This window comes from Manacus candei, unplaced genomic scaffold (genome assembly GCF_025592945.1).
Source record: "Manacus candei isolate 608988 ecotype Guabito, Panama unplaced genomic scaffold, ASM2559294v1 h1tg000046l, whole genome shotgun sequence".
Lineage (NCBI taxonomy): Eukaryota > Metazoa > Chordata > Aves > Passeriformes > Pipridae > Manacus > Manacus candei.
The window spans coordinates 16,987,691-17,006,857 of NW_026138094.1; the positions used below are offsets into that span (position 1 = coordinate 16,987,691).

General features: G+C 57.1%; 1 long non-coding RNA gene across 1 annotated transcript; it reads left to right on the forward strand.

Moving 5' to 3' along the window:
• The first annotated feature begins 16,303 nt into the window (after positions 1–16,303).
• On the forward strand, positions 16,304–19,041 carry LOC127475223 (uncharacterized). The gene is made up of 3 exons (XR_007906135.1): positions 16,304–16,349; positions 16,434–16,558; positions 18,843–19,041. It is a non-coding gene; the product is annotated as an uncharacterized LOC127475223 (long non-coding RNA).
• Positions 19,042–19,167: the final 126 nt, after the last annotated feature.

Below are 19,167 nucleotides of genomic sequence, written 5' to 3' on the forward strand. Positions count from 1 at the left end.
GACCGCGAGGCAGCGCCCGGCGGTCGGGGCGGGCCGGGAAGCGGCGCCTGCGCAGAGCGAGGCGTGGGCCGGGCCTGAAGCGCTCGGGGCCGCCGGGCAGGGCAGTGCCCGGCTGGTGGGTGCCCCGCAGAGAGAAGAGCCCGGCCCTGGGAAGGCAGGAGCCTGGGCTCGGGCTGCTCTGGACCGCTGTGGGGATGGGTTTGAAGTTTTGGGATCGCTTGTTTCTGTCCCTACCTTCCCACTGAAAACAATAACTTAAGAAGTCCTCGTCTGGACTGCTCCAGAGAAATTGTGGAGTCTCCATCCCCGGAGATGCTTAAAACACTTTTGCTCAGGCAAAGTCGTGAGCAACCTATTCTACCTAATCCCGCTTTTTGAGCAGCAGAGATTGGACTAGATGATCTCCAGAGGTATTGCCCAACCCCCACCATTCTGTCCTTCTCTAAAGGGGCTTTGCACTGCCCTTTTGAACTGTAATCTGTTGATGACCTCTGTTGAGGTCACACTGCAGCTTGTCACACTGAATGGCAGCCTGAATAATTTAATATTGAACTGAGATTAATCACAAGATGAAAGCTAAGATAGGCTGGTAAGAGGCAGTGTTCTTTGCTGCAGCATTTCCCACCTGAGGTAATTTTCCTTGTTCTGAAAGTGTCAAGCACAGTTGGGCAATGTACTACATAGGAAGAAGGGAAAGAATCTCAAAAACAAATAAATGAACAAAAAAACCCCTTTATATTTGCTTGTGCAAGAAGAAGATTGTTCTTCCACTCATCCAGGTTTTGAGAGGACAAATTGTTTCTCTGACAACACTATACATTGGAGGCTGTTAATGATCCCATAGTCTGTGCTAAAGGTTTTAGCTGATTGTGTTTGTCATCAGCTTTTACTAAAGAAAAAGCAAGCCTTCTCAGCTGCGTGGATATTACAGGAATGAGATGATTCCATTCATGTAGATAATGATAACAGAGCCAAAACAAAAATATTGTAAGTGTCCTATGTGGAACAATATACAGAATTTCAAAAGGGATTGTAGTGGTCCCATATACAGAACTAACATACTTCCTGTTCCTTATTTGCTGATCAGGTCATATTTATCTGCCTGTCAGGACTGTTGGAGCACTGGATGGAGAGCAGGTCATATGGAGAGGATTAGGGAGTAAAAGGCAGCTTGTACTTAAGTGCAGGGAAAGTATAAATATTTATATATATTGGCACAGTGCCTGGCCTTAATGCTTAAAATCCTTTGGAGAGCTGTCTGCATATTTCCTGTATTAATGATCAAATGCAAGGCTGTGTTGGGAAAGGTCTTCCATTTGGAAGTCAGTAGTTGAGACTGTCTTGCCTATGAAAAAGAGGGAGAATTTTCGTTAGAGCATGTAGGATTCTGGCTGGTAATAGTCTTAATTCAAGGTATTTTTAGAGAATTGATTTAATACAAGCAGAAGCAGAACTGCTGCGTGGGGAGAGGCGGTCAGAGGCGCACTGCCGCTCTGCGTCCTCCCCGCTCCCCGCCGCCGACTCCCGGCCCACCACGTCGCCGCTGCTCCCCGGTCCCCCATGCCGCACAGTCCGCCTTCGGGACCCGGAACCGTCCCGTGTGCCGGTGCGGGGCTCCCCGAGGGGCTCTGCAGGGGCCTTGGGGCCGGGCCCCCGGGGGTGCGGCCCGACCAAGGGGCGGGGCAGGGGACGGGGGCCCGGGAGCGGGACCCGGGGCGGCCACGGACCCGCGGGAAGGGCCCCTCCGACACGGCCCTCGTCCCTCCTCCCGACCACCCGAGCACCTCCCGCCACCCGCGGCCGCGGCCCCGCGGGCTCCAAGCCCCGCCAATCCGGGCCCGAGGCAGCGTCTGGCCCGCCAATCCCGGCCCGCCTTTCTCGGCGCCGTCCAATCACAGCCCGCCTTTTCAATCCGGCCGCGGTCCCGCAAGCTCTGCCCGCTCAGCCGCGGCGCGGCCCCTCCGCGCGGCCCCGTCCTCCCGTTCCCCTCAGGCGCAGCTGGGACCACTGAAGGGCGGTGGGAGCTCCGCGGTCACGTCCCGTCCGGGAGCTCTCCCAGGAGAAGGGGAGGGAGACGGGCAGCGGGCGGGAGGGGCTCCGGGAGCGGGGCCTGCGGGGCCAGCGGCGTTCTCGGGAACGGGCGGGCGGGGATTGGCTGGGCTGGCACGAGGGGGGCGGGGCTGTGCGGGCCGCGGTCTATAAATAGCGGGGGAGGGGGGGCTGGGGGGCCAGTTCAGCGGCGGAGATGGAAGCGGCGGCGGAGGTGGAAGCGGCGCTGGAGCTGCAGGAGCCGGGGCGAGATCGGCGGTGAGCTGGGGCGGGACTCTCGCGGCTGCCGGTCCAGGCACGTGGCCTGTCTTGGGCACAGAGGCCGCTCTCTCCGGGAGGTTGTGGCTCCCGACGTGCAGGTCCGATCCCGGCCCGCCACTCCCAGCCCACTTTTCTCCGCTCCGTCCAATTGTAGCCCGCCCTTTCAATGGGGCCGCGGTCCCGTAAGCTGTGCCCGCTCAGCCGCGTCGCGGCGCCGCCCCCCTTCCCCACGTTCCCCTCAGGCGCTGTAGGTGCCGGCGCCTTTGCTGCCGGAGCCGCGCCTGCGCTGCCGCAGCCCCCGACAGACCCTGTTGGGACCAGGGAGGGCAGGTGGCACAGCTCCGCGCTCACGTCCCGTCTGGGAGTTCTTCCGGGAGGCGGGGAGGGGGCGGGAGCGGCGGCGGCCCTTTCAATGGGGCCGCGGTCGAGCAAGCTCTGCCCGCTCAGCCGCGGCGCGGAGCCGCACCCCTCTCCACCTCGCCCCCCGCGTTCCCCTCACGCGCCGCTCTCGGCGGCGGACGCTGGGATTGGCTGGGCTGGCACGAGGGGGGCGGGGCTGTGCGGGCCGCGGGCTATAAACGGCGTGGGCGGGGGGCCCTGGGGGCAGTTCGGCGGCGGGGCTGGGGCGGCGCGGGAGCGGCCCGGGATCGGCGCGGCCGCTGAGCCGAGGAGCGGCGGTGAGCCAGGGTGGGACCCTCGCGGCTGCCGCTCCAGGGAGCGGTGGGGAGCCATGAGGCAGCACCCCCTCGGCTGCCGATCCAGGGGGAGCCGGGGTCGGTCCCCCACAGCTGCCGAGGCTGGGCGTTGGGCAGGCGGTGTCCCGGGCAGCTGTGCCGGCCGGCTTTGGTCAGTGCTCAGTGGGGGAGCAGCCCGTGCCCAGGGGTGCTCCCCCGAACCAGAAGGACTAGGATACAGCCTCTCAGTGGGGCTGGTATTGAAAGTATTGTTACAAAGAAAAGTAATAAAAGATGTTTCATTCTATTATAATTTTATTTTATTTTTATTTTCATCTTTGACTACTTGGTTGTTTATTCTATTGTTTTGTTACTGTTCCCCTTGGGATGGGTGGGACAGCTCCTAGAGATATTTAAGTGAACGACAAAGACTGATTTGTGATCTTGTCAACAGCCCCAGGCTGCAGAGATACCCAGGAGCAGATTTAGGCAGAGGCAGCAGAAAGCTGAGGCAGAGGCAGCAGAAAGCTGAGGCAGAGGCAGCAGAAAGCTGAGGCAGAGGCAGCAGAAAGCTGAGAACCTGGAGCTCAGGCAGCAGAGCTGGTGGAGACATAAAGACGGTAGGACTGTGGGCAGAACAAGAGTGGGGCTGGATTAGGGAGCATGGACCTGGCATAAGTACTGCAGGGATGGAGCTGGGATAAAAATAGTCAGGCCTGGCCTGCAATGTGGGCTTAAGAGCTGGGGTGGAAAACTCAGACCTTTAACAAAACAAAGATGCTAGGATTGGAACGTGCAGCAGCTTTACCGGGAGCTGACAGCAGAGCTGGCAGAGAAATAAAGGTTGTGGGTCTGGGTATGGGATAGGGAGAGTGGTGCTCAGAAAGGGACTGTGGCACTGAAGCAGAAATCACTGTAGGATTGAGACAGGGACTGGCACCGTCGCTGAAACATCTGTGTGTCTGTGGAATAGGGATTGATGGGCGGGAACATGGACTGGGGGGGAAGAGCTGAAATCAGTCTAGGGCAGGGATCAGGACTTGGGAGTTGGGATTGGGTTTGTGGGGCTGGAGGAGCACCTGGGGGACTGGGACTGGGAGTGTGAGGGTGGAGCTGGAAAGTCACAGAGCTGGAGGCAAGCTGAAGATCCTGCCGTGAGAACCTGGAGCAGCTTCCCGTGGCGGCGCTGGCAAGATGCAGAGCTACTGCTGAGAGAGCAGAGCTGGCAGTGCAATAAAGCTTGTGGGTCTCGAGCTGAAATCACTGAGGGGCTGGGATAGGGATGGGTTCTGGGCTTGGGACTGTAACAGTTGGGCAGGAATCAGTGTAAGGTGGAGATAGGGCCTGTGGCACCGTCGCTGAAATCCCTGTGTGGCTGTGGAATAGGGATTGATGGGCAGGAACGTGGATTGGGTGGGTAGAGGAGAAATCAGTCTAGTGCTGGGCTTGTGTCTTTGGAATTGGGATAGGAATTTTGGGGCTGGAGGAACACCTGGAGGACTGGGACTAGCATGTGAGGGTGGGGCTGGAAAGTCACAGAGCTGGAGCTGAGATGAAGATCCTGCCGTGAGAACCTGGAGCAGGTTCCCGTGGCGGCGCTGGCAAGATGCAGAGCTACTGCTGAGAGAGCAGAGCTGGCAGTGCAATAAAGCTTGTGGGTCTCGAGCTGAAATCACTGAGGGGCTGGGGTAGGGACAGGGTTTGGGCTTGGGACTGTAACACTTGGGGCAGGAATCCGTGTGGGTAGGAGATAGGGCCTGTGGCACCGTTGCTGAAATCCCTGTGTGTCTGTGGAGTTGGGATTATAATTGGGAATGTGGAGTGAGAGGCTGGGGCTGAAATCAGCATAGTGCTAGGATTGCATCTGTGGAGCTGGGAGGGTGTCTGGAGCTCAGATAGGACCTGTGGCACCATTGCTGAAATCCCTGAGTGGCTGTGGAATAGGGATTAATGGGCGGGAATGTGGATTGGGCGGGTAGAGCTGAAGTCAATCTAGTGCTGGGCTTGTGTCTTTGGTATTGGGATAGGAATTTTGGGGCTGGAGGAACACCTGGGGGACTGGGAGTGGGAGTGTGAGGTTGGAGCTGGAAAGTCACAGAGCTGGAGCTGAGATGAAGATCCTGCCGTGAGAACCCGGAGCAGCTTCCCGTGGCGGCGCTGGCAAGATGCAGAGCTACTGCTGAGAGAGCAGAGCTGGCAGTGCAATAAAGCTTGTGGGTCTCGAGCTGAAATCACTGAGGGGCTGGGGTAGGGACAGGGTTCTGGGCTTGGGACTGTAACACTTGGGGCAGTAATGACAGCAATCGCTGTGAGATAGGGCCTGTGGCACCGTCCCTGCAATGGCTGTGTGTCTGATATAGGGATTGATGGGCGGGAAGGTGGATTGGGTGGGTAGAGCTGAAGTCAGTCTAGTGCTGGGCTTGTGTCTTTGGTATTGGGATAGGAATTTTGGGGCTGGAGGAACACCTGGGGGACTGGGAGTGGGAGTGTGAGGGTGGGAGCTGGAAAGTGGCAGAGCTGGAGCTGAGATGAAGATCCTGCCGTGAGAACCCGGAGCAGCTTCCCGTGGCGGCGCTGGCAAGATGCAGAGCTACTGCTGAGAGAGCAGAGCTGGCAGTGCAATAAAGCTTGTGGGTCTCGAGCTGAAATCACTGAGGGGCTGGGGTAGGGCTGGGTTCTGGGCTCGGGACTGTAACACCTGGGCAGGAATCAGTGTGGGGCAGAGATAGGGCCTGTGGCACCGTCGCTGAAATCCCTGTGTGTCTGTGGAATTGGGATTCTAATTGGGAATGTGGAGTGAGAGGCTGGGGCTGAAATCAGTATAGGGCTGGGATTGAGAGTTTGCAGTTGGGCTAGGAGTTCTGGGGTAAGAGGAGTAGCTGGGGGAGTGGGATTGGGAGTGTGAGGTTGGAGCTGGAAAATCCCAGAGCTGGAGCCAAGCTGAAGATCCTGCAGCGAGAACCTGGAGCAGCTTCCCGTGGCGGCGCTGGCAAGATGCAGAGCTACTGCTGAGAGAGCAGAGCTGGCAGTGCAATAAAGCTTGTGGGTCTCGAGCTGAAATCACTGAGGGGCTGGGGTAGGGCTGGGTTCTGGGCTCGGGACTGTAACACCTGGGCAGGAATCAGTGTGGGGCAGAGATAGGGCCTGTGGCACCGTCGCTGAAATCCCTGTGTGTCTGTGGAATTGGGATTCTAATTGGGAATGTGGAGTGAGAGGCTGGGGCTGAAATCAGTATAGGGCTGGGATTGAGAGTTTGCAGTTGGGCTAGGAGTTCTGGGGTAAGAGGAGTAGCTGGGGGAGTGGGATTGGGAGTGTGAGGTTGGAGCTGGAAAATCCCAGAGCTGGAGCCAAGCTGAAGATCCTGCAGCGAGAACCTGGAGCAGCTTCCCGTGGCGGCGCTGGCAAGATGCAGAGCTACTGCTGAGAGAGCAGAGCTGGCAGTGCAATAAAGCTTGTGGGTCTCGAGCTGAAATCAATGAGGGGCTGGGGTAGGGCTGGGTTCTGGGCTTGGGACTGTAACACTTGGGGCAGGAATGACAGCAATCCCTGTGAGATAGGGCCAGTGGCACCGTCGCTGAAATCTGTGTGTGTTTGGACTCGGGATTCTAATTGGGAATGTGGAGTGAGAGGCTGGGGCTGAAATCCATATAGGGCTGGGATTGCGTCTCTGGAGCTGGGAGGGTGTCTGGAGCTCAGATGAGGACTGTGGCAGCGTCACTGAAATCCCTGTGTGTCTGTGGAATAAGGATTGATGAGCAGGAACGTGGGCTGGGTGGGTAGGGCTGAAATGAGTCTAGAGCTGGGGTTTTGACTTTGGAGTTGGGCTAGGAGTTCTGGGGTAGGAGGAGTACCTGGTGGACGGGAATTGGGAGGGTGAGGAATTGGGAAGTGGGAGACTGGGATTGGAATGTGAGGGTGGAGCTGGAAAGTGGCAGAGCTGGAGCCAAGCTGAAGATCCTGCAGCGAGAACCTGGAGCAGCTTCCCGTGGCGGCGCTGGCAAGATGCAGAGCTACTGCTGAGAGAGCAGAGCTGGCAGTGCAATAAAGCTTGTGGGTCTCGAGCTGAAATCACTGAGGGGCTGGGATAGGGATGGGTTCTGGGCTTGGGACTGTAACACTTGGGGCAGGAATGACAGCAATCCCTGTGAGATAGGGCCTGTGGCAGCGTTGCTGAAATCTGTGTGTGGCTGTGGAATAAGGATTGTTGGGCAGGAACGTGAGTTGGATGGGTAGAGCTGAAATCAGTATAGAGCTGGGTTTGTGATTTTGGAATTGGGATAGGAATTATGGGTCTGGAGGAGCAGCTGGGGGAGTGGGATTGGGAGTGTGAGGGTGGAGCTGGAAAATCCCAGAGCTGGAGCCAAGCTGAAGATCCTGCAGCGAGAACCTGGAGCAGCTTCCCGTGGCGGCGCTGGCAAGATGCAGAGCTACTGCTGAGAGAGCAGAGCTGGCAGTGCAATAAAGCTTGTGGGTCTCGAGCTGAAATCACTGAGGGGCTGGGGTAGGGCTGGGTTCTGGGCTTGGGACTGTAACACTTGGGGCAGGAATGACAGCAATCCCTGTGAGATAGGGCCTGTGGCACCGTCGCTGAAATCCCTGTGTGTCTGTGGAATTGGGATTCTAATTGGGAATGTGGAGTGAGAGGCTGGGGCTGAAATCAGTATAGGGCTGGGATTGAGAGTTTGCAGTTGGGCTAGGAATTCTGGGGTAAGAGGAGTAGCTGGGGGAGTGGGATTGGGAGTGTGAGGTTGGAGCTGGAAAATCCCAGAGCTGGAGCCAAGCTGAAGATCCTGCAGCGAGAACCTGGAGCAGCTTCCCGTGGCGGCGCTGGCAAGATGCAAAGCTACTGCTGAGAGAGCAGAGCTGGCAGTGCAATAAAGCTTGTGGGTCTCGAGCTGAAATCACTGAGGGGCTGGGGTAGGGCTGGGTTCTGGGCTTGGGACTGTAACACTTGGGGCAGTAATGACAGCAATCACTGTGAGATAGGGCCAGTGGCACCGTCGCTGAAATCTGTGTGTGTCTGTGGAATAAGGATTGATGAGCAGGAACGTGGGCTGGGTGGGTAGGGCTGAAATGAGTCTAGAGCTGGGGTTTTGACTTTGGAGTTGGGCTAGGAGTTCTGGGGTAGGAGGAGTACCTGGTGGACGGGAATTGGGAGGGTGAGGAATTGGGAAGTGGGAGACTGGGATTGGAATGTGAGGGTGGAGCTGGAAAGTGGCAGAGCTGGAGCCAAGCTGAAGATCCTGCAGGAGAACCTTGAGCAGCTTCCCGTGGCGGCGCTGGCAAGATGCAGAGCTACTGCTGAGAGAGCAGAGCTGGCAGTGCAATAAAGCTTGTGGGTCTCGAGCTGAAATCACTGAGGGGCTGGGGTAGGGCTGGGTTCTGGGCTCGGGACTGTAACACCTGGGCAGGAATCAGTGTGGGGCGGAGATAGGGCCTGTGGCACCGTCGCTGAAATCCCTGTGTGTCTGTGGAATTGGGATTATAATTGGGAATGTGGAGTGAGAGACTGGGGCTGAAATCAGTATAGGGCTGGGATTGAGAGTTAGCAGATGGGCTAGGAGTTCTGGGGTAAGAGGAGTAGCTGGGGGAGTGGGATTGGGAGTGTGAGGGTGGAGCTGGAAAATCCCAGAGCTGGAGCCAAGCTGAAGATCCTGCAGCGAGAACCTGGAGCAGGTTCCCGTGGCGGCGCTGGCAAGATGCAGAGCTACTGCTGAGAGAGCAGAGCTGGCAGTGCAATAAAGCTTGTGGGTCTCGAGCTGAAATCACTGAGGGGCTGGGGTAGGGATGGGTTCTGGGCTTGGGACTGTAACACTTGGGGCAGGAATGACAGCAATCCCTGTGAGATAGGGCCTGTGGCAGCGTTGCTGAAATCTGTGTGTGGCTGTGGAATAAGGATTGTTGGGCAGGAACGTGAGTTGGATGGGTAGAGCTGAAATCAGTATAGAGCTGGGTTTGTGATTTTGGAATTGGGATAGGAATTATGGGTCTGGAGGAGCAGCTGGGGGAGTGGGATTGGGAGTGTGAGGGTGGAGCTGGAAAATCCCAGAGCTGGAGCCAAGCTGAAGATCCTGCAGCGAGAACCTGGAGCAGCTTCCCGTGGCGGCGCTGGCAAGATGCAGAGCTACTGCTGAGAGAGCAGAGCTGGCAGTGCAATAAAGCTTGTGGGTCTCGAGCTGAAATCACTGAGGGGCTGGGGTAGGGCTGGGTTCTGGGCTCGAGACTGTAACACCTGGGCAGGAATCAGTGTGGGGCGGAGATAGGGCCTGTGGCACCGTCGCTGAAATCCCTGTGTGTCTGTGGAATTGGGATTATAATTGGGAATGTGGAGTGAGAGGCTGTGGCTGAAATCCATATAGGGCTGGGATTGCGTCTCTGGAGCTGGGAGGGTGTCTGGAGCTCAGATGAGAACTGTGGCAGCGTCACTGAAATCCCTGTGTGTCTGTGGAATAAGGATTGATGAGCAGGAACATGGGCTGGGTGGGTAGGGCTGAAATGAGTCTAGAGCTGGGGTTTTGACTTTGGAGTTGGGCTAGGAGTTCTGGGGTAGGAGGAGTACCTGGTGGACGGGAATTGGGAGGGTGAGGAATTGGGAAGTGGGAGACTGGGATTGGAATGTGAGGGTGGAGCTGGAAAGTGGCAGAGCTGGAGCCAAGCTGAAGATCCTGCAGCGAGAACCTGGAGCAGCTTCCCGTGGCGGCGCTGGCAAGATGCAGAGCTACTGCTGAGAGAGCAGAGCTGGCAGTGCAATAAAGCTTGTGGGTCTCGAGCTGAAATCACTGAGGGGCTGGGGTAGGGCTGGGTTCTGGGCTCGGGACTGTAACACCTGGGCAGGAATCAGTGTGGGGCAGAGATAGGGCCTGTGGCACCGTCGCTGAAATCCCTGTGTGTCTGTGGAATTGGGATTCTAATTGGGAATGTGGAGTGAGAGGCTGGGGCTGAAATCAGTATAGGGCTGGGATTGAGAGTTAGCAGTTGGGCTAGGAGTTCTGGGGTAAGAGGAGTAGCTGGGAGACTGGGATTGGGAGTGTGAGGGTGGAGCTGGAAAATCCCAGAGCTGGAGCCAAGCTGAAGATCCTGCAGCGAGAACCTGGAGCAGCTTCCCGTGGCGGCGCTGGCAAGATGCAGAGCTACTGCTGAGAGAGCAGAGCTGGCAGTGCAATAAAGCTTGTGGGTCTCGAACTGAAATCACTGAGGGGCTGGGGTAGGGCTGGGTTCTGGGCTCGGGACTGTAACACCTGGGCAGGAATCAGTGTGGGGCAGAGATAGGGCCTGTGGCACCGTCGCCGAAATCCCTGTGTGTCTGTGGAATTGGGATTCTAATTGGGAATGTGGAGTGAGAGGCTGGGGCTGAAATCAGTATAGGGCTGGGATTGAGAGTTTGCAGTTGGTCTAGGAGTTCTGGGGTAAGAGGAGTAGCTGGGGGAGTGGGATTGGGAATGTGAGGTTGGAGCTGGAAAATCCCAGAGCTGGAGCCAAGCTGAAGATCCTGCAGCGAGAACCTGGAGCAGCTTCCCGTGGCGGCGCTGGCAAGATGCAGAGCTACTGCTGAGAGAGCAGAGCTGGCAGTGCAATAAAGCTTGTGGGTCTCGAGCTGAAATCACTGAGGGGCTGGGGTAGGGCTGGGTTCTGGGCTCGGGACTGTAACACCTGGGCAGGAATCAGTGTGGGGCGGAGATAGGGCCTGTGGCACCGTCGCTGAAATCCCTGTGTGTCTGTGGAATTGGGATTCTAATTGGGAATGTGGAGTGAGAGGCTGTGGCTGAAATCCATATAGGGCTGGGATTGCGTCTCTGGAGCTGGGAGGTTGTCTGGAGCTCAGATGAGGACTGTGGCAGCGTCACTGAAATCCCTGTGTGTCTGTGGAATAAGGATTGATGAGCAGGAACGTGGGCTGGGTGGGTAGGGCTGAAATGAGTCTAGAGCTGGGGTTTTGACTTTGGAGTTGGGCTAGGAGTTCTGGGGTAGGAGGAGTACCTGGTGGACGGGAATTGGGAGGGTGAGGAATTGGGAAGTGGGAGACTGGGATTGGAATGTGAGGGTGGAGCTGGAAAGTGGCAGAGCTGGAGCCAAGCTGAAGATCCTGCAGCGAGAACCTGGAGCAGCTTCCCGTGGCGGCGCTGGCAAGATGCAGAGCTACTGCTGAGAGAGCAGAGCTGGCAGTGCAATAAAGCTTGTGGGTCTCGAGCTGAAATCACTGAGGGGCTGGGATAGGGATGGGTTCTGGGCTTGGGACTGTAACACTTGGGGCAGGAATGACAGCAATCCCTGTGAGATAGGGCCTGTGGCAGCGTTGCTGAAATCTGTGTGTGGCTGTGGAATAAGGATTGTTGGGCAGGAACGTGAGTTGGATGGGTAGAGCTGAAATCAGTATAGAGCTGGGTTTGTGATTTTGGAATTGGGATAGGAATTATGGGTCTGGAGGAGCAGCTGGGGGAGTGGGATTGGGAGTGTGAGGGTGGAGCTGGAAAATCCCAGAGCTGGAGCCAAGCTGAAGATCCTGCAGCGAGAACCTGGAGCAGCTTCCCGTGGCGGCGCTGGCAAGATGCAGAGCTACTGCTGAGAGAGCAGAGCTGGCAGTGCAATAAAGCTTGTGGGTCTCGAGCTGAAATCACTGAGGGGCTGGGGTAGGGCTGGGTTCTGGGCTTGGGACTGTAACACCTGGGCAGGAATCAGTGTGGGGCAGAGATAGGGCCTGTGGCACCGTCGCTGAAATCCCTGTGTGTCTGTGGAATTGGGATTCTAATTGGGAATGTGGAGTGAGAGGCTGGGGCTGAAATCAGTATAGGGCTGGGATTGAGAGTTTGCAGTTGGGCTAGGAGTTCTGGGGTAAGAGGAGTAGCTGGGGGAGTGGGATTGGGAGTGTGAGGGTGGAGCTGGAAAATCCCAGAGCTGGAGCCAAGCTGAAGATCCTGCAGCGAGAACCTGGAGCAGCTTCCCGTGGCGGCGCTGGCAAGATGCAGAGCTACTGCTGAGAGAGCAGAGCTGGCAGTGCAATAAAGCTTGTGGGTCTCGAGCTGAAATCACTGAGGGGCTTGGGTAGGGCTGGGTTCTGGGCTTGGGACTGTAACACTTGGGGCAGGAATGACAGCAATCCCTGTGAGATAAGGCCTGTGGCACCGTTGCTGAAATCTGTGTGTGGCTGTGGAATAGGGATTGTTGGGCAGGAACGTGAGTTGGATGGGTAGAGCTGAAATCAGTATAGAGCTGGGTTTGTGATTTTGGAATTGGGATAGGAATTATGGGTCTGGAGGAGCAGCTGGGGGACTGGGATTGGGAGTGTGAGGGTGGAGCTGGAAAATCCCAGAGCTGGAGCCAAGCTGAAGATCCTGCAGCGAGAACCTGGAGCAGCTTCCCGTGGCGACGCTGGCAAGATGCAGAGCTACTGCTGAGAGAGCAGAGCTGGCAGTGCAATAAAGCTTGTGGGTCTCGAGCTGAAATCACTGAGGGGCTGGGATCGGGACAGGGTTCTGGGCTTGGGACTGTAACACTTGGGGCAGGAATGACAGCAATCCCTGTGAGATAGGGCCTGTGGCACCGTCGCTGAAATCTGTGTGTGTTTGGACTCGGGATTCTAATTGGGAATGTGGAGTGAGAGGCTGTGGCTGAAATCCATATAGGGCTGGGATTGCGTCTCTGGAGCTGGGAGGGTGTCTGGAGCTCAGATGAGAACTGTGGCAGCGTCACTGAAATCCCTGTGTGTCTGTGGAATAAGGATTGATGAGCAGGAACATGGGCTGGGTGGGTAGGGCTGAAATGAGTCTAGAGCTGGGGTTTTGACTTTGGAGTTGGGCTAGGAGTTCTGGGGTAGGAGGAGTACCTGGTGGACGGGAATTGGGAGGGTGAGGAATTGGGAAGTGGGAGACTGGGATTGGAATGTGAGGGTGGAGCTGGAAAGTGGCAGAGCTGGAGCCAAGCTGAAGATCCTGCAGCGAGAACCTGGAGCAGCTTCCCGTGGCGGCGCTGGCAAGATGCAGAGCTACTGCTGAGAGAGCAGAGCTGGCAGTGCAATAAAGCTTGTGGGTCTCGAGCTGAAATCACTGAGGGGCTGGGATAGGGATGGGTTCTGGGCTTGGGACTGTAACACTTGGGGCAGGAATGACAGCAATCCCTGTGAGATAGGGCCTGTGGCAGCGTTGCTGAAATCTGTGTGTGGCTGTGGAATAAGGATTGTTGGGCAGGAACGTGAGTTGGATGGGTAGAGCTGAAATCAGTATAGAGCTGGGTTTGTGATTTTGGAATTGGGATAGGAATTATGGGTCTGGAGGAGCAGCTGGGGGAGTGGGATTGGGAGTGTGAGGGTGGAGCTGGAAAATCCCAGAGCTGGAGCCAAGCTGAAGATCCTGCAGCGAGAACCTGGAGCAGGTTCCCGTGGCGGCGCTGGCAAGATGCAGAGCTACTGCTGAGAGAGCAGAGCTGGCAGTGCAATAAAGCTTGTGGGTCTCGAGCTGAAATCACTGAGGGGCTGGGGTAGGGCTGGGTTCTGGGCTTGGGACTGTAACACTTGGGGCAGGAATGACAGCAATCCCTGTGAGATAGGGCCTGTGGCACCGTCGCTGAAATCCCTGTGTGTCTGTGGAATTGGGATTCTAATTGGGAATGTGGAGTGAGAGGCTGGGGCTGAAATCAGTATAGGGCTGGGATTGAGAGTTTGCAGTTGGGCTAGGAATTCTGGGGTAAGAGGAGTAGCTGGGGGAGTGGGATTGGGAGTGTGAGGTTGGAGCTGGAAAATCCCAGAGCTGGAGCCAAGCTGAAGATCCTGCAGTGAGAACCTGGAGCAGCTTCCCGTGGCGGCGCTGGCAAGATGCAGAGCTACTGCTGAGAGAGCAGAGCTGGCAGTGCAATAAAGCTTGTGGGTCTCGAGCTGAAATCACGGGGGGCTGGGGTAGATATTGAGGCTAGAATATAAACTGGATGCTTTGGTCAGGGACTGTTGTTTTTTAGTAGAAATTACTGTGGGTTTAGGATTGTATTTTTGGAGCACTCTAGGGAGTCTCTTATTTCTGTTGCAAGCCACTGTAGAGAACTGGGAGTACTGGGTAGAGTCAGCTGTTCTATGGAGAAGGCCCAGGTGTTAACAATGAGAAGGCCCAGGTGTTAACAATGAGGGGGAGGAGGGACCAGGGCTGGGGCTGAGTCCCCTCGGCTGTTGTTCAGGCTCAGGAGCTGGAGCTGGACTTCTTAGATGGCGACTCAGGTGAGTCTGTTTCAATTTCAGCTTTCCAGTCCCCTCCCACTGTCCCCAGTCTCTCCTCAGTCCATCCCAGTTTCTCCTAAGTGCCCCAAACCCCAGCCCAGTTCAGCGAGTGCCATCCCTGTTCCTTCCCCAGTGCCTCCAGTCCTTCCCAGTTGCCCCCAGTGCACCCCAGTCCCATCCCACTCCGTCTCCAGTACCCTCAGTCCCATTTCAATCCATCCCTAGTACCCTCAGTCCCAACCCAGCTCCCTGCACAGTTCCCTCCAGAACCTCCCCAGTGCTCCCAGTCCTTCCAAATTTGCCTCAAACCCATTGCAGTCCCTCCCCAGTGCCCCCAGTCCAATCCCAGTCTATCCCTAGTGCCATTCCAAGTGCCACCAATCCCATCCCCATCCCTCCCCACTGCCCCCAGTCCCTCCCAGTGCATCCCACTCCCTCCCCAGAACATCTCAGTCCCATCCCAGTCCCTCCCCAGTGCATCTCAGCCCATCCCAGTGCCTGTAGTCCCACTGTCCCCAATCCCTCCCCTATGGCCCCTGTCCCATCCCAGTTCCCCCAGTCCCTCCCCTGAGAATCCCATACCAGTGGATGGCAGTGCAGTGCCCCCACTCCCAGTCCAGTCCCCCAAGCCCCTCTCCATTGCCCTCAGTCCCATCCCCATCCCTCCGCACTGCCCCCAGTCCCTCCCAGTGCATCCCAGTCCTTTTCCCCGATGCAAGAGACACTGGGGGCATGAAATCCCAGGGCAGCTGCACTGAGGTTCTACAATTCAGTTGTTCTAAATTAGGTCATTTTCTTAGTGAGCAATTTGAGTTGTTTGACAGCACGGACTGCAGAAGGATTTTTCAGTAAACTGATTGGTTTTTAGTTTATTTTAAAGCTCTCTTAAAAACTCCACACTGGTGTTCATTCGCTGCACCTTCCGTGGGGGCTGCAGGGAGAAGCAGCTGGAGGCGTTTGCTCTCTGCTCGTTCACCACCTTCCCCTCGGTTCCCTGGGACTCCAGGGAATCCCAGCTCCCCTTGGCTTCTCCGGGGGCCTCGCGGCAGGGTTTCGAAGTGTGGCCCTGAGATTTTCTGGCCTTGGAACTGATGGCTGTTTCGGGGCACGTCTCACCGGGCAGTCTGTCTTTTAACGCTTGCCGGGGCAGGAGAATTGCGGCGCAAGAAAGCAAAGGAAGCCCAGAGCCTGGAGTAGGCAGGCCCGGGCCTCTGGCGAGCCCAGGCCTTGCTGCTCGGTGCCGATTGTGCCTGGGGCTTGTTCCTCACCGTTCGGTTCCAAATGAGAGGGGAGCAAGAGGCAGAACAGCCCGCTGCTGCTGCTGCTGGGGTTGAACTGTCTGCAGTGCCCGGGGGCCGGGCAGGACTTGGCCCCGATGCCTGCATTGCTCTGCAGCGGCCAGGGAGGGGTCCCAAAAGTCATCCCCCCGCCTGCTGTGCTGCACAGCAGGGGCTGGCTGGGCCGGTTCCCGGCCGGGGGAGCCCGGGGGAGGCCGTGCTGGGGCTGAGGGGCTGCTGCTCTCTGGGCCTCTCGGGGTTTGCCTTGGAATCCCAAAGCCTGGGCCTGCACGGGGGGGAGGAGGCAAAGGTGACTGTAAATTGGTCTGTTGTGGAGTGTTTTGGGGCCGAGTTAATGCTCTTGGCTTGTTGTGTGTCAGTTCCCAGCCTCGGTCAGGGCTTCCCAGGAAGCGTTGCTGCCGCCGCCGCCGGGAGAGAGAAGTCCTTTGGGAAGCCGGGATAAAAATAGCAACTCTGTGAATTGCTCAGCTTTTCCTAGGGAAGGGCAGGTTTTAGGGAAGAAAGGCCCGTCCTCGCGAAAGGCGCCGCAGGTCTCGCAAGGGGGGGGGGCGCGGCTGCAGTGCCGTTCCCGGCCGTGTCCGCCAGGCGGCGACCGCGAGGCAGCGCCCGGCGGTCGGGGCGGGCCGGGAAGCGGCGCCTGCGCAGAGCGAGGCGTGGGCCGGGAAGCGGCGCCTGCGCAGAGCGAGGCGTGGGCCGGGAAGCGGCGCCTGCGCAGAGCGAGGCGTGGGCCGGGAAGCGGCGCCTGCGCAGAGCGAGGCGTTGGCCGGGCCGGGCCTGAAGCGCTCGGGGCCGCCGGGCAGGGCAGGGGCGGCGACCGGCCGGGGCGGGGGGTGCGGGGTAAGGGCAGGTTTTAGGGAAGAAACGCCTGTGGTGAGTAATCAGAAGAGAAGGGTGAAAGCCAAGGGCCTTTGACTTCCCCGGTGCGCTTAATTTTCTTGTTCTCCTCTCTTTCAGGACAGGGAAAATCGTTGACTTGGGTCCAGCAATGCCGAATGTGTTGGGGTGTGAGCAGCCAAAGGCAACAGGCTCCAGCCCCACCGACCGGCGCTGGGGGCACCTGGTGCAGCCCGTGGGGTGAGGTAAGTCAGAGGGACACGTTTCTCTCCTCCTGCCTGTTGGCATTTGCTCCCTGGGCACTGGCTCTGTTTCCACTGCAGGTTGGTCCTTGCCGTGCTGGGAAGGGTGGAGAGGAAGGGGTGAAGGGCTGGGTGAGCGTGGGGTCCCCGAGCTGTGGGGTTGGGCTGTGCTGAGAGGGGCAGGTGGGTCCCCGTTGGTGAGCCCGAGCCTTGGCTTGGGGGTTCAGGAGCCCGGGGGGCCGAGCTGGGGGCTGTTTGCAGCTCTGCCAGGGCTGGGGCTGACACAGTGCTGGGGGAGAGCCTGGAGCTGGGCTGGGCCGGGGGACAGACGCAGGGGAGCTGGGGGAGGGTTTGGGACTCCCTGGGGGAAAAGGAGGGATGGATGGGCTGGATGGAGCCACAGGCACGTGCTTGTGGGAACACACTTGTCCAGGGTGCTGGGATCCGGGTCAAACTCCAGTTCCCCTCGTGTCCAGGGATGCAGGGTCTGAGGGATTGGATTTCCCTGGGGGTTTGCAGGAGATCAGGAATGAGAGGAAACATGGTGCCAGAGCAGGCTGTGCTTGCCTCTGAGGACAGAGAGCCTGTGGGCTGAGGTGAGATTGCTGTGAGTGTTGGGATGAGCATTCCAGCGAACAGGGAGCTTGGAATTCCAGGTGCTGATGGAACCATCACCTTAGGTGTGTTTAGTTTGTGTCTGTGGGAGCTGGGATTCGGGCTGGAGAGCTGTTGCTGGGAACAAAGGGTGGAGAAAACCTGCTCCACGCATGTGTAAGGAAGGATGGAGTAGCAGAGAAGGGGAGTATTTCCATACAGTATCAATATTCTCCATGTGGGATGGAGCAGCAATGGGGGTGGTTGGGTTTGGCCTGGGCCGGTCAGGATCTGCCATAAATAACCCAACAGACCCTGGACCCTCACTGGACATGTCCAGCCCCTCAGCAGAAACCCAAGTTGTTCATTTGTTACAGAGGAAAAATGATTGGTAATTGCTTCTGATCTGTGGAGAATTCCCTTTGGAATGGTCAAACAGAGAGCGTATCAAGGCAGGCAGAGCATTTCTTTTGGCTCTTTTTTTCTTCTGGTTTGTCATTTTCTGTTTGGCTTCAATGCATTTTGTGTGCTCCTGTTCAGGAAGCAGCGTATTTTTACCTGAAATTCAGGGTGGTTTTGTTTGTTTGTTTAGGATTTTTTTCTTTCCCAGTTGAATCAGGCCTAGTCCAGTGTTGTCCTACAGGACTGCTTTGGTGCTGGGTCAGAGAGAGAGAAGGGGAATGACTTTTCATTCTCTTCCAAGCACAAGTGGAAGGTTGTCTTGTCCCTCCCCAAAGCACTGCAGGCACATGGGAGTAGCTCAGTGCTGGCCCAGTTCTCTGAGAAACACCCGTGGGGGAGAGGTTTAAGTCTTAATGACAACGCTCTGGTCTCTTGATGGCAAAGACTGGGTCCTACAGTCCCAGCCTGATGAGGGAGAACAGGAACCTCTGTTCTTCATGGCAAACCTTCTGTTACTCCTTGTGCAGTCTTTTCTTTCCGTTGTATGTGTTACTGTCCAGAATCTCTCCAAGGAAAGCTGTTACAAATTTAGAGGTAGGACTGGAATTTGGGGCTGTTCCCTACAAACTCCTGCAAAGCCTGAAGGACCGGGCTGATGACTGCTCTTAACAAAGGTGGTTTATTAATATTCCGTCAGATTTCCCTCAGCTCTGGGCAGGACAGGCAAGGGTTAGGGTGGGGAATTGTGCAAGCAAGACTTGTTATTTCTCCTGTGTGTGTGTCAGTTTGGCAGGGCTGGGAGAAGGAGGACTCGTGCGGGCACCTCCAGAGACAGTGGGAACGGGAGCGTGCTGCGGAGGAGGGAAATTCCAGGGGGTGGGTGCCGAGAAATTTGGCCTTCCCTCGCCCTGTGCTCTGCACTTAGCAGTGGGTCAAGTGCAGAAGTTTCCTGGGGACCCTGGGAAATGATGCCGGGTCTGCCAAGAAAAGTGGGGCCAAAGGAGCAGGACCTGGGTCTGCCAGCGTGGGAGAAACAAGGGACGGGTCATCCTCTGCCTCCAGGAGGGAGGGCAGCAGGAAAGGCCACGGACTAAAGCACTGAAGTGCCGTTCCCCAGGGAGCCCCTGCCCAGACCTGAACTTGCTTCTGCACTTGCTGTCCCTTTCCCAGCGGAGCCGAAGCGTCGGCTGCCGGGGGGATGGAGCTGCCAAGGCCAAACTGGGAGGGTGTTTGCGAGGGAAGGGGGTAGAAGGAGCTCTTGATGTGCTTTTTTTACTTCTTCATCCCACAGAATTGCCACGAGAGGAAATACTTCAGAGGGGCTTCCCTCCAGATAAGCCCTGAAGATGCCAGGAGGTTTCAGCCGGGAGGAAAGGAGCTGTGGAAGAAAAGCAGCCTAAAAACAGCCAGTGGGGATCATCAGGTTTTCCAGCCAAGAAGAACAAGGAGAGAGATGAGGGAATCGGGTTCCAATTCCTAATGCTTTGGTGGGTGCAGGAATGATTTCTGTGTGTTTTCCAGTCCCTTTGGATTCCTGAGATGATTTTAAAATGATGGCTTTAGCAATCAACTAAATCGCAGATGTTGTTTTTGAGAGGAAATGATGCCAAAGAAAT